The sequence below is a fragment of the Lytechinus variegatus genome, chromosome 5 (genome assembly GCF_018143015.1).
Source record: "Lytechinus variegatus isolate NC3 chromosome 5, Lvar_3.0, whole genome shotgun sequence".
Taxonomy (NCBI): Eukaryota; Metazoa; Echinodermata; class Echinoidea; order Temnopleuroida; family Toxopneustidae; genus Lytechinus; species Lytechinus variegatus.
The window spans coordinates 45,449,877-45,460,605 of record NC_054744.1 but is presented as its reverse complement, the minus strand read 5'-3'; positions in this window follow the sequence as shown (position 1 = coordinate 45,460,605).

Sequence of the window (10,729 nt, the reverse complement as noted above, 5' to 3'; positions counted from 1 at the left end):
CTCAACACCTAGTTCCAACAATCGGGAAGAATTCAGGAGACATATTTTTCATCCTCTTGATAAACGCACGAATGAGGGCTGTATCCTTGAAAAAGAATTGGTCCATTGTGCTGGTTACATCTTTTTTACCATGATTTATTTTAAATTGTCTTTGATTTCAAATTGCTGTGTTATAAGCATAGGGCCTACATTGTTGAATCTCTTCTGATGTTATGTTGCCTTTGTATCATGTTTACTGGTGAACAGAGTCGAATTCCATGCAATTCCAATGCTGACTACTAAAATTTCTATTTCCAAATGCCTAGCCAGTATAGCCAGAGGGATATCTCCTGATGTTTATAACATATATACCTGTAATACAAAGTGATTTTTATTCACCTGTGTCATCTACGCTAAGCCCTGTTAAATCAGAAAACTGCGAGCTATAAAATAGCTGTTGACGATTTGTTCCGTCGAAATTACATCGCTCCAGTCTGTATTTGTGTGTGAAATACAGGTACCTGCGTGTATAGACAGGAAGGTAAGGACGGATGAGATCAATGACTGAAAAAAATTATGAAACATTTTAATAAGAAATATTGCAAACAGTTTCGGTTTTTGTGATTGATACATTACTCATAGCAAGTTTATACCAGCTTTAGAAGAGGGGACTCGTTTTCTCGTCGACAAGAAAACGGTCGACCACCATTTACCATGGAGTGGTAATATTTGTCATTGAATTCGAGAGGCAATATTTTTTTGTTATCAACGGTCGACACTTTCTAATTCCGGCGAATTTACTTTTGCAAGAAAACAGGGGGTGCCCGCGATCCCATACATTGCACGACCCTGAATAATGATAAAGATGTTTTTGATAATGGTAATATCACGATGAACATAAAATGTCAGGGATAAATGAGGAATGCGAGTAAACCAATCAGTAAAGATAGTTTTTGGCTCAAATAAAAAATTAAAACGAAAGACTATAATCGTTTGGTTGAAATTTAGGGTGTGTGGCTTCTTACCCGAGAGAAGGTTTAGCCTCTACAGTCCTAGGATCTTCTGGATTTCCAACAATTACATCTTGACCTGTACCATCTATCCCTATTGACGCTATCTTCTCCGAACCCCTGAAGGCACAGTATACCCTCCTTGATTCTTCGTCTATCGATATTCCTGCAGGGCCTTGTAAAGAAATATATTGAATTGAATTGAATTGAATTTATTACCAAATATTACTGTCAGGTACAATTACAAGGTTTTTTTTAATATCACCTTTATTCAAAACAAAACAAAGGGAAGTTACAAACAATGAAAATAAGTCCAGGTTACTCGTTTTTTTAGGACGAAGTACAGGACTAATAAAAAAATACAGATACACAATATATAACATATCACAATCAAATTTACATGAAACGATTATACATGGTGATTGCAGGAAAAAAAATGAAATAGATCAAGCACAAACCCTTACAACTGAAATGAAGAGAGGATAGAGGGGAGATAGAAAGAGTGAACTGTATGAAGGGAAATAAGGGGTGGAAAAAGTGTGACGAATGGAAAGAAGGGGGGAAACAGGAAACAGGGGTACATCACATATAAACAAAACATTTGGTAATTGGAGCTAACATAATAGCAAGATGCTAATCGAGGTTAGCCCCAAATAATGTCATTATCATAGTTTAAACAATAACTTTAACTAAATCTCAATATTGTACAACAAATTCAATACTAATTCTACTTATTACTGTTGCAGAAAGTTTCGATTATTTTCAGTGAACATATTTACACTATTTACAAGAAGAAAAAATCTTAATTATTCACAAAATCTTTACATAGAATTATTTGTTTTCAGGCAGTATTTTACCATATCAAATTAATTATAATCTTCCAGTAGCATTAATTTTAACGATTTGCTAAATGTCTTACGACTGGGGGTGTTTCTAATATTACTTGGCAGGAGATTCCATAAAGTAGGACCAGAAAATGAAATTGATTGTTTTCCCAAATTGGTATTATTTTTCTCAAGATTAACATTTCGCTTTTCTCTATTTCTTGTATTGTAAGGATGATCTATAAATGAAAAATAATCATTAAAACTATGTGGCAACCGATTATTAATTAAATCGTGCATAAATACTCCTATCAAATATTGGTAGTGTTTGAAAATATCGAGAATATTTAGATCATAAAATAAAGGAGCAGAGTGGTAAGTATCAGTGGCGTAACTACGGGGGGCATGGGGGGGCACGTGCCCCCCCCCCCCATCGGCTGGCCAAAAAAAAGGGAGAAAAGGGAGAAGAAAGAAACGTAGTGGGAAAGAAGAATTTATTGTACATTGTAATGTTATATTATATTATACGTTGTGTTATATTACATGAGAATTATTTTTTTTCATAACTTTATGAAACATAATGTGCTCAGGGCCTATTTGTTCATTATTCCTGGTACTAGCATTGTCTGTTTAACGAGATATACATGTACAATCATGTTGTAGTTGTACCAAAACGTCCTGTTTTCAAGTCAATATGCACCAAATATATATCATCGCACTTCGATCGAGTTATTATTGTTTTATGTAATGACATATGCTTCTTTTCATGACTACTTAAAGTGATAGCCCCATTTAAGGTCTGTATATAAAAAAAAATTCCTGTTCGTGCTTACGTTCGAATTAGTGGATTGATGAGATATATCTGCTCTTCATAAATTCCTGAAATCGGTCCTTAAAATGTCTCTTTTTCTAATGTATCAAAAAATTTCAGCTCGCGCTTTGCGCTCGCATCATTTGTTTAGTGAAATACGTATGGTCATAGTAGATTCCTCCAAACAAGCCTGAGAATGCCCCTCTTCAGATCTGAATTTCCTATATTTTCAGCTCGCACTTTGCGCTACTGAGATGCGTACAAAAATTTCGGCTCGCGCTTCGCATTTGCACTGTTTGTTTAGCGAGACTGACAGATACGTATTTTTAATTTTCATTTAATAGCTTATTTTGACCCTTTTTAGGTATGAAATTCAAAAATTTTCAGCTCGCGCTTCGCGCTCGCATCATTTGATCAGTGAGATACATTACATATCCGTTTAATGGCACAGTCCTTAAAATTTCTCTATATAAGGTCAATAGGCCTATACCTGGTAATTAAGCGCGCTTTGCGCGCTCACTGAGCGACTCAAAATTTTTGCTGGTGCCCCCCAATGCCGTGACCCACGGTACGCCACTGGTAAGTATGATGGTTGAACGTCATTATTCTAGCTATTCGTTTTTGTAGTAATAATATAGGGTTCAGGGTTGTTTTGCACGTCCCACCCTATACTTCCAGACCATACGTTATATGTGGTAAAATAAATGAGTTGTATAACATAACTAAGATTCTCTTTGTTACATAATTCCTCAATCCATAAAGTATTCCAATTTTTTTGCTTAGCACATTGCAGACAATGTCAACCTGTTTCTTCCATGTAAGGTTTTTGTCGATACATATACCAAGAAATAATGTTGATTCAACACACTCTAATAAAGTTCCTTTCAGTGACAATTGTCCTGATATCAAAATATTTTTTCGTCTATTTTTAAACAGCATATATTTAGTTTTCGTAACATTGATTGTCAATCTGTTGGCATTGCACCATGCTATTATATTGTTTAAATTGAGACTAATTTCTGATAAATCAATGTGTTGACAAAGTTTATCGTAGTACGTAATGATTGGAGTCAAAGCAAAGTAATCTAGACAATCAGGGCGTTCCATGGGTACAAAGATAGATTAGGAAATGTTACCTCTAAATTTTTCGTGATATCTATGGAATATTCTCTAATTTTACGTGATTTTGATTTACATTAAATAAATATTTTCTGAACGATTATTCTGAAGTCCTGTTACTTCGAAAGTAAAGTCAGGTGTGCTCGTATAATAACTAATTAACTTTAAGAACATTCTTTCATTTTTGACGATTGAACCCTCGGAGGAACGCCCTATTTCGTTTTTTGATGCACCATCCTTCGCAATGTAGAACCTTGTATCATTTTCATAATAGAATTCCTTCAGATTTACGAAATTTCGGATGAATAAAACTCCGAATATCGATCATTTTGAGTATTCAAATGTTGGACGTACAAACCAGAAACATTAGAAATATCGGTTTAATGTAGGTTTTAGTAAATGGTGTGCCTCTTGGTTTGCCCATTGAAAGATTGGACACACGAGGCCCATTTCATAAATGACTTACAACTGTTGTTACTTTGCAATTATGGCAACTACCATGGAAACCTTGATTCTGATTGGCCGTTGAAATTGCCTTGATTGAAAGGTTACAACAGTTGTAACTTTATGAAACGGGCCCTGAACTTTTCATTTTCCCATCAAAGTTTCTGGGAGGAGCAGTATATCCTAAATATCCTAATCACGTTGAAGATTGCAGAATAAAGGAAAGATCTCTCCACTTAAGCGATGAAGCACACTTGGTTTTAGGGATGCCTTTTAGGGGCCTAACATAGTTCTAATTTGTTCAAATGAATAATATGAGTAATAGAGTCACACGACACGTCCCTCGTTTTTACACTTTTCTTTCTTACTTGTGACAAAACCCCTGCGTTCACCACAATTGGAACTTTAATCTTCTCACCATTGTAATCCAAGAGGACCTGTTCCTTATCGGACCCATCCTCTCTTGCCTTCCATATCTGATTTCCATTAAAATCTGTCCAGTATATCATCTCGTCCACACTGTCATAGGCCACATCCCAAGCAATAGAATGTGTAGCAACAGTGAAAGAATACGTTACTGGATTCCCTATCCATATGCAAGATCCACCTTCATCAGCCACGAAGATTTTAACATCTAAATAAAAAATTCAAATAAAAAATATAGACAAAATGCAGTATCATTTTTGTATATTTAGTCCAGCAAATAATGCATTAATTATTTACAATTAAACAAGCTGGGGGAAGCTCTAATCCTGTTTACAGAACCGATCATTGTAACAACAATATGGACTTCGGTAATGTAAAAAAAAACGGTGTGGGTGAGAGTGAAAGCCTGAAAGACACTTTTAACTCAATGATTCAAATCATCTACATATTGTAAAATGGATACAAAGGCACCAAAAAATAGAAGGTCGGAGTTAGAATGAATTAAACGGAGCGAATTCACTTACTAAGGAGAGACCTTGTTGTCGTCTCTATTGCCGCAGTGGTAGAAACTAAAGTACTTGTCGTGGGTGCGGTAGTTGATGGTTTTTCGGGCGGAGAAGTCACTGGAGAGGTTGCAGATGTTGTTGGGTGTGTTGTTGAAGTTGTCAGATCTGTTGATGAAGATGTCAAGAGTATTGTTGATGATGTCGATGAAGTTGTCGGAGGTGTTTCTGGTGGTACTGGTGCAGATGTTGTCGATGCAGAAATCAAAGTTGTTGGAGATACTTCTGGATGTGATGTTGAAGATAAAGCTAGAGATGTTGTTCCAAATGATGTTCCATCTGTTGTCGATGAGGGTGCGGTAGTTGATGATTTTTCGGGCGGAGAAGTCACTGGAGAGGTTGGAGACGTTGTTGGGTGTGTTGTTGAAGATGTCAGATCTGTTGATGAAGGTGTTGTCAAGAATATTGTTGATGATGTCGATGAAGTTGTCGGAGGTGTTTCTGTTGGTACTGGTGCAGATGTTGTCGATGCAAAAATCAAAGTTGTTGGAGATACTACTGGATGTGATGTTGAAGATAAAGCTACAGATGTTGTTCCAGATGATGTTCCATCTGTTGTCGGTGAAGCTGAGGTAAGAGTTCCTGGTGGAGTGGTATCCGTTGTTGATGGAGTGATGTCAGGTGTTAAGTAATATACTGTTGAGATTTGAGATGTTACTTGGAAATCAGACGTACTTTGCGGTGCTGTCGATGAAAAGGTACCAGTTGTATGTCCAGTTTCGAGGTTTTCACAGTTGCGTTCAGTGAAATTAGCCGGACATTGACAAATATACCCAGACAATAATTCCAAGCAACTTCCTCCATTTTTACACGGATTTCTGGCACACTCTGATTGAAGACACAAAGATTGACATCAACAATTAAGAGAATAATAGAGGTATAGGTGGATAAAATAAATGTGAGGTAATAATGGAAGGATTGTGTTGGGATCATGATTATCCGGAATAAATGCATGCCCAATGGAATGAATTAAAGGCCATCACAGACCACAATCATAACAATGTAATCTTCCCTAAACTTCGAAAGAGCAGACTGATACAAATGTAAAGGAAGAGTTTTATTGACAAGAAATATATTTACTGTCGATTTTGAATAATTATACTCAGAGATAAAGTAACATTCAAAAATCTACTTTCTCATGCACTCATGAAAGGGAAGGTACCCCCCCCCCTCCCCTGAAGAAAACATTATCTGGTCAATAACGATAATCACGTACCAAATCAAAAGCTGTTATGAGCTCAAGGCACTGACGAAAAGAAAAGGCTATTACATGTAGATGGATAAGAGGATATGAGAACAACACTCATGACATGAAATGAAACTACTGGAAGGCAAATTTAAACAAATGGAAGTTTTTTAAAGCAATTTGTAAACAATCGGCATTTGAAATTTTATACGAATCTGACGTGGCAATTGATTCTACAAGGAAGGTCCAGCATGTGCAAATGGCCGACTCACCCTTCCCCATGATTTCTTAAATTTTGAGAGAGGAAGAAAATTGGAAACACTTATACTGATTAGACATGTTAGACGTAGAGGATGATATGGCATCAATAAAATACGTTAAACTCCTGGGCAAACCAGTGGATAGAGTGACAAATCAACTATACCTGGTGTTAGTTTACAGGCTGTATGTTGAAGTGTATTTCTTGGGAATGACTTTGTAATTACGACACGGACAGCTGTAGGATAGATGAGAGTGCCGTTGGATAGAGTAACGGCGCTACATCGAGACGCTGGGAAATGTATTCCTAGAAGGAAAGATAATTATATCGATGGAAGTAATTGTCAAAGAGTGCAAGTATTTAACACGTAAATCTTTGGTCATGAATAAAATTTGACCGTTTGGCCTACGATTTGACTAATACTAGTTTGCAAAGAACTCACGTTAAAAGAAAACAAAAATTACACATCCTACATGTCCTATACGACTGTGGCAATCGTTATTGATTTTCTGACTTGAACATGATGTATGGAATTAGACTTAGTATTATTTTATTTTCCCAAAGTGCCGAAATGATGAACAGTAAAAAAAATATAAATGATAGATTTATAAGATTTTGCCTGTTACAAAGAGCATAGTCAAGTAACTGAAGAGCTTATTATAATAGCTTATCTTATTTTATGTTATTCCGGATATAGATGTTTGTTTTTGTCTACTCAAGTAAAATGTACAATGTTGCAATGCTTTGATAGTTTCTGTGATAATTCAACTATCATCCTGTCTTCCTTTAGTGTGGTTGAATGTATGTTAAATGCATTTATATTTTCTTTCTTCAATGTTTAGTAGTCTGTTTTGGTTGTTACTATTAATTTTCATCTTCGATTATGTTGTGAATATTGTAAACATTTTCAGTTTGGCCCTTGGACCATTGTATCATGCATCTTTACTTTAAACCGAAAAAAAACTAAATGAATAAATTATTAAATAAATAATTAATAAAATAAAAATGTTTTCATGAACCTTCAATAGATTTCAAATACTACCTTTCACAAATGCCGTTAGACCGAATAAAAGAGCCAAACTTCGAAGCAAGGAAGCTTCCTAGAATTGAAAGATAATAAGACACTTGAAATGGATTCTTTCAAAGTGCAAAAATTTATCTAATCTTATAATAGCTGACTGTAATATGCTTGGGTGTTGATCCCAAGGGGTCCCCAATATTTTTCAGGTAGGGGGATGGCGTGGTGTGTAATCACCCCCCCCCCCCCCATAATATGACTCAATTATTAAAGTGATTAAAAATGATTGAAAAGTGATTAAAAAGCGATTAAAAAGTGATTAAAAAGCGTAAAATATGGAGGGTTGTTTGCTAAACCACACAACATGAATGAATCATTTTACCATAATGCACTCTTGGAAGATAAATCATTTTAAACGGTTCATGGATATGTTTAACCTCAATAAATGAGCCAATGATAATTATAAGGTAATATATAATAAAGAACAAGAAATTTACTTTACCATTTTCCACAGAGAAAAAATCAAAACAAACCAGGAATTCCCGAAGTGTTATCATCCAGCTCGCACAATGAAATAAAAACAGGGTGGCATTCTACAAACGTTTGTTCTCTTCAAGATACTGTAGCTTCATAATGCATCCTCGACTCGATTTCAATTTCCGAAAACAAAATAATTAATCAATATGAGCTTGATATTCAACCAATGCTTAGCATCTAACGTTTCTTTACATCTTAATTTGCATTCCACCTCCCCCGTCTCCCTCTCTCTCTCCGTCTCCCTCCCTCTCTCTGTTTATAAATCTATCTTCCATTTTTTTTTCTCCCTTCCCCTCGCCCAATAGGACGCACACTCTCACTGCACACTCACCTACGCCTCACACTTTCCCTACCGCCATTATCTTCCTCTCTCTCTCTCTCTCTCTCTCTCGTGCTCTCTCTTGGTCATTTTTATGCTGTTCATTTTCCATGCCCATCAGAGGAACCAATAAAAAGCATGCAAATAGTAATATTATACACAGTCAATCAATAAGATATTGCTTAAAACAGAAATATAAATAGTTAAAACATTGGCCCCAATTTCTGATTTATTGGACAAAAAAGCGGTCCATTAAATCTCAATTTTTTGAAATAACTGAAGATATTGATTCAATGCTCGGTATGAAATGCATATATAATTTGCGAATTCGAATTTTCATGACCATTACAATAAGACAATATATCTTGCATGGTTTGTAGATGTAATAGACCGTCCATAAAAGCATGAATAATTGATGGATCCGTGCAGAGAGAAGGAACACTTATCAGTTGGCCTGTATTTTTCATTACTTGATGGCAAATGCGACAAATGGAGCATGCGACCCCCCCCCCCCCTTGCACCAGTTCTAAGCCAGTTCACGATTAGCTCATGATAAACTTTTCTCAAAGAACCTTTCGTGTTTTAAATTACGATAAGGATTATCGATTTCAATTGAAGATGTTGAATAAGAATTCCAGACATAGCATCATTCAAACTCAATGAAAGAGTGTCCATGGTAACTAAAATAATGCATCGGTGATCAACTTTGGAAATTGTTTGTGGCTTTGGGATACACTGTCAAATACCAATGATTGTCAATACTAAGTTATTCTTCGGTGGATGTGAAGAAAAAGAAATGTCTTTTTTTAAAGGAACATAATCATCATCTCATGAGTATGTCAGTGAATTTGAAAAGCACCTTTATGGTTTATCTCAAATTACATTTTACTGCCTATGCGCAGTTTACAACTGTGAACTAGCGTATTCGACAACAAATAATGCGAAGATGATCGACAAATGGGGTATTTGTAGAGTGTAAGGGAGAGTGGCAGATAGAGAGAGAGAGAGGGGGGGGGGGTGTCACACATTGCTGGTTTAGATGGCTGTTCACGGCGGTTTGGTAATAAGTTCGGAGTTCCATTCTGCGCATAATGAGAAGGCCATTCGCACTAAACGTGCTAAAAAAGGTGGTGGTATTTCACAGTTGGCCAAGTACATTTTATAGCAACTTGATTAATGCATTCAAAGTAAAAATGCAACAAATACTATCACAGAGTGTTCGTTGGTGTGCTATTCTAGTCATCCGGTCTAGTAAACAATAATCCTGCGATGTAAGGTATGCTTACATAATATCTTGCTTTGAAATCTTATTGAAAGAAATGAAAGGTTATTTGACCAAAATTGCCCATGAGGTAATACCGAACTGGTCTATAAGTTCGGAGTTCCATTCTGCGCATGATAAGAAGATGGTCATTTGATCCTTCCACTTTCTTTCATGGCATAGGGGTTAAATATTCAATTAGATAAGCATCAACTTTGATGTCTTGATTACTTATACATTGTAATCCTTTTCAGTGTGTGCTTTCATTAGATCCACTGGAAATCAACGATGCATTCAGTAACAACGTCAGGTATTTAAAAGTTTTCAAAGTACATTTTAATAGCAACATGCGAATGCATTCATAGTAGAAATGCAACAAATACCTTCATAAAGCGTTTATTTGATATGATATTCTAATCACCTGGTCTATGCGATTTGTACATCCTGCCATTCCAGGCTACCTTACGTAATATCTTGCTTTGAAATTTGCCTATCCTAATGGAAGAAATGAATGGTCAATTATAATATTTTGCCAATTCGCATTCAGCAGGCTTGTCAATTATTTCTTTTGCCATATGGGCCCTTATCACACAATGATAACGGCTTAGCCAAACCATGATAGTAAAAAGGATGGAGTGACAATCAATGCAATTAATTCATAAAAAAAGCTTCCACTTTCTAAAGAAGAAACCAATAATACACAGGTGCACTGAAGCCTTGGGTGGTGAGCTGTGATGCCGCCAGTCTCATGAAAAGTGAATTTTGTTGAAGATCTTTTATGAATTGGAATATTTTGAATTTCATTTGATCAAAAAACGTGGATATTAAACACCCTGACGAAATAAATGTAACATCCTTAACATCCTTATAGTGCCCTGAAATCGGTGGAAATTTTGCATAACAGTTTCGAAATGTGAAAAACCCTCAGAATTCAACAATTTTTAAATAAAAATTTTGGTAAGTTAATTCCACA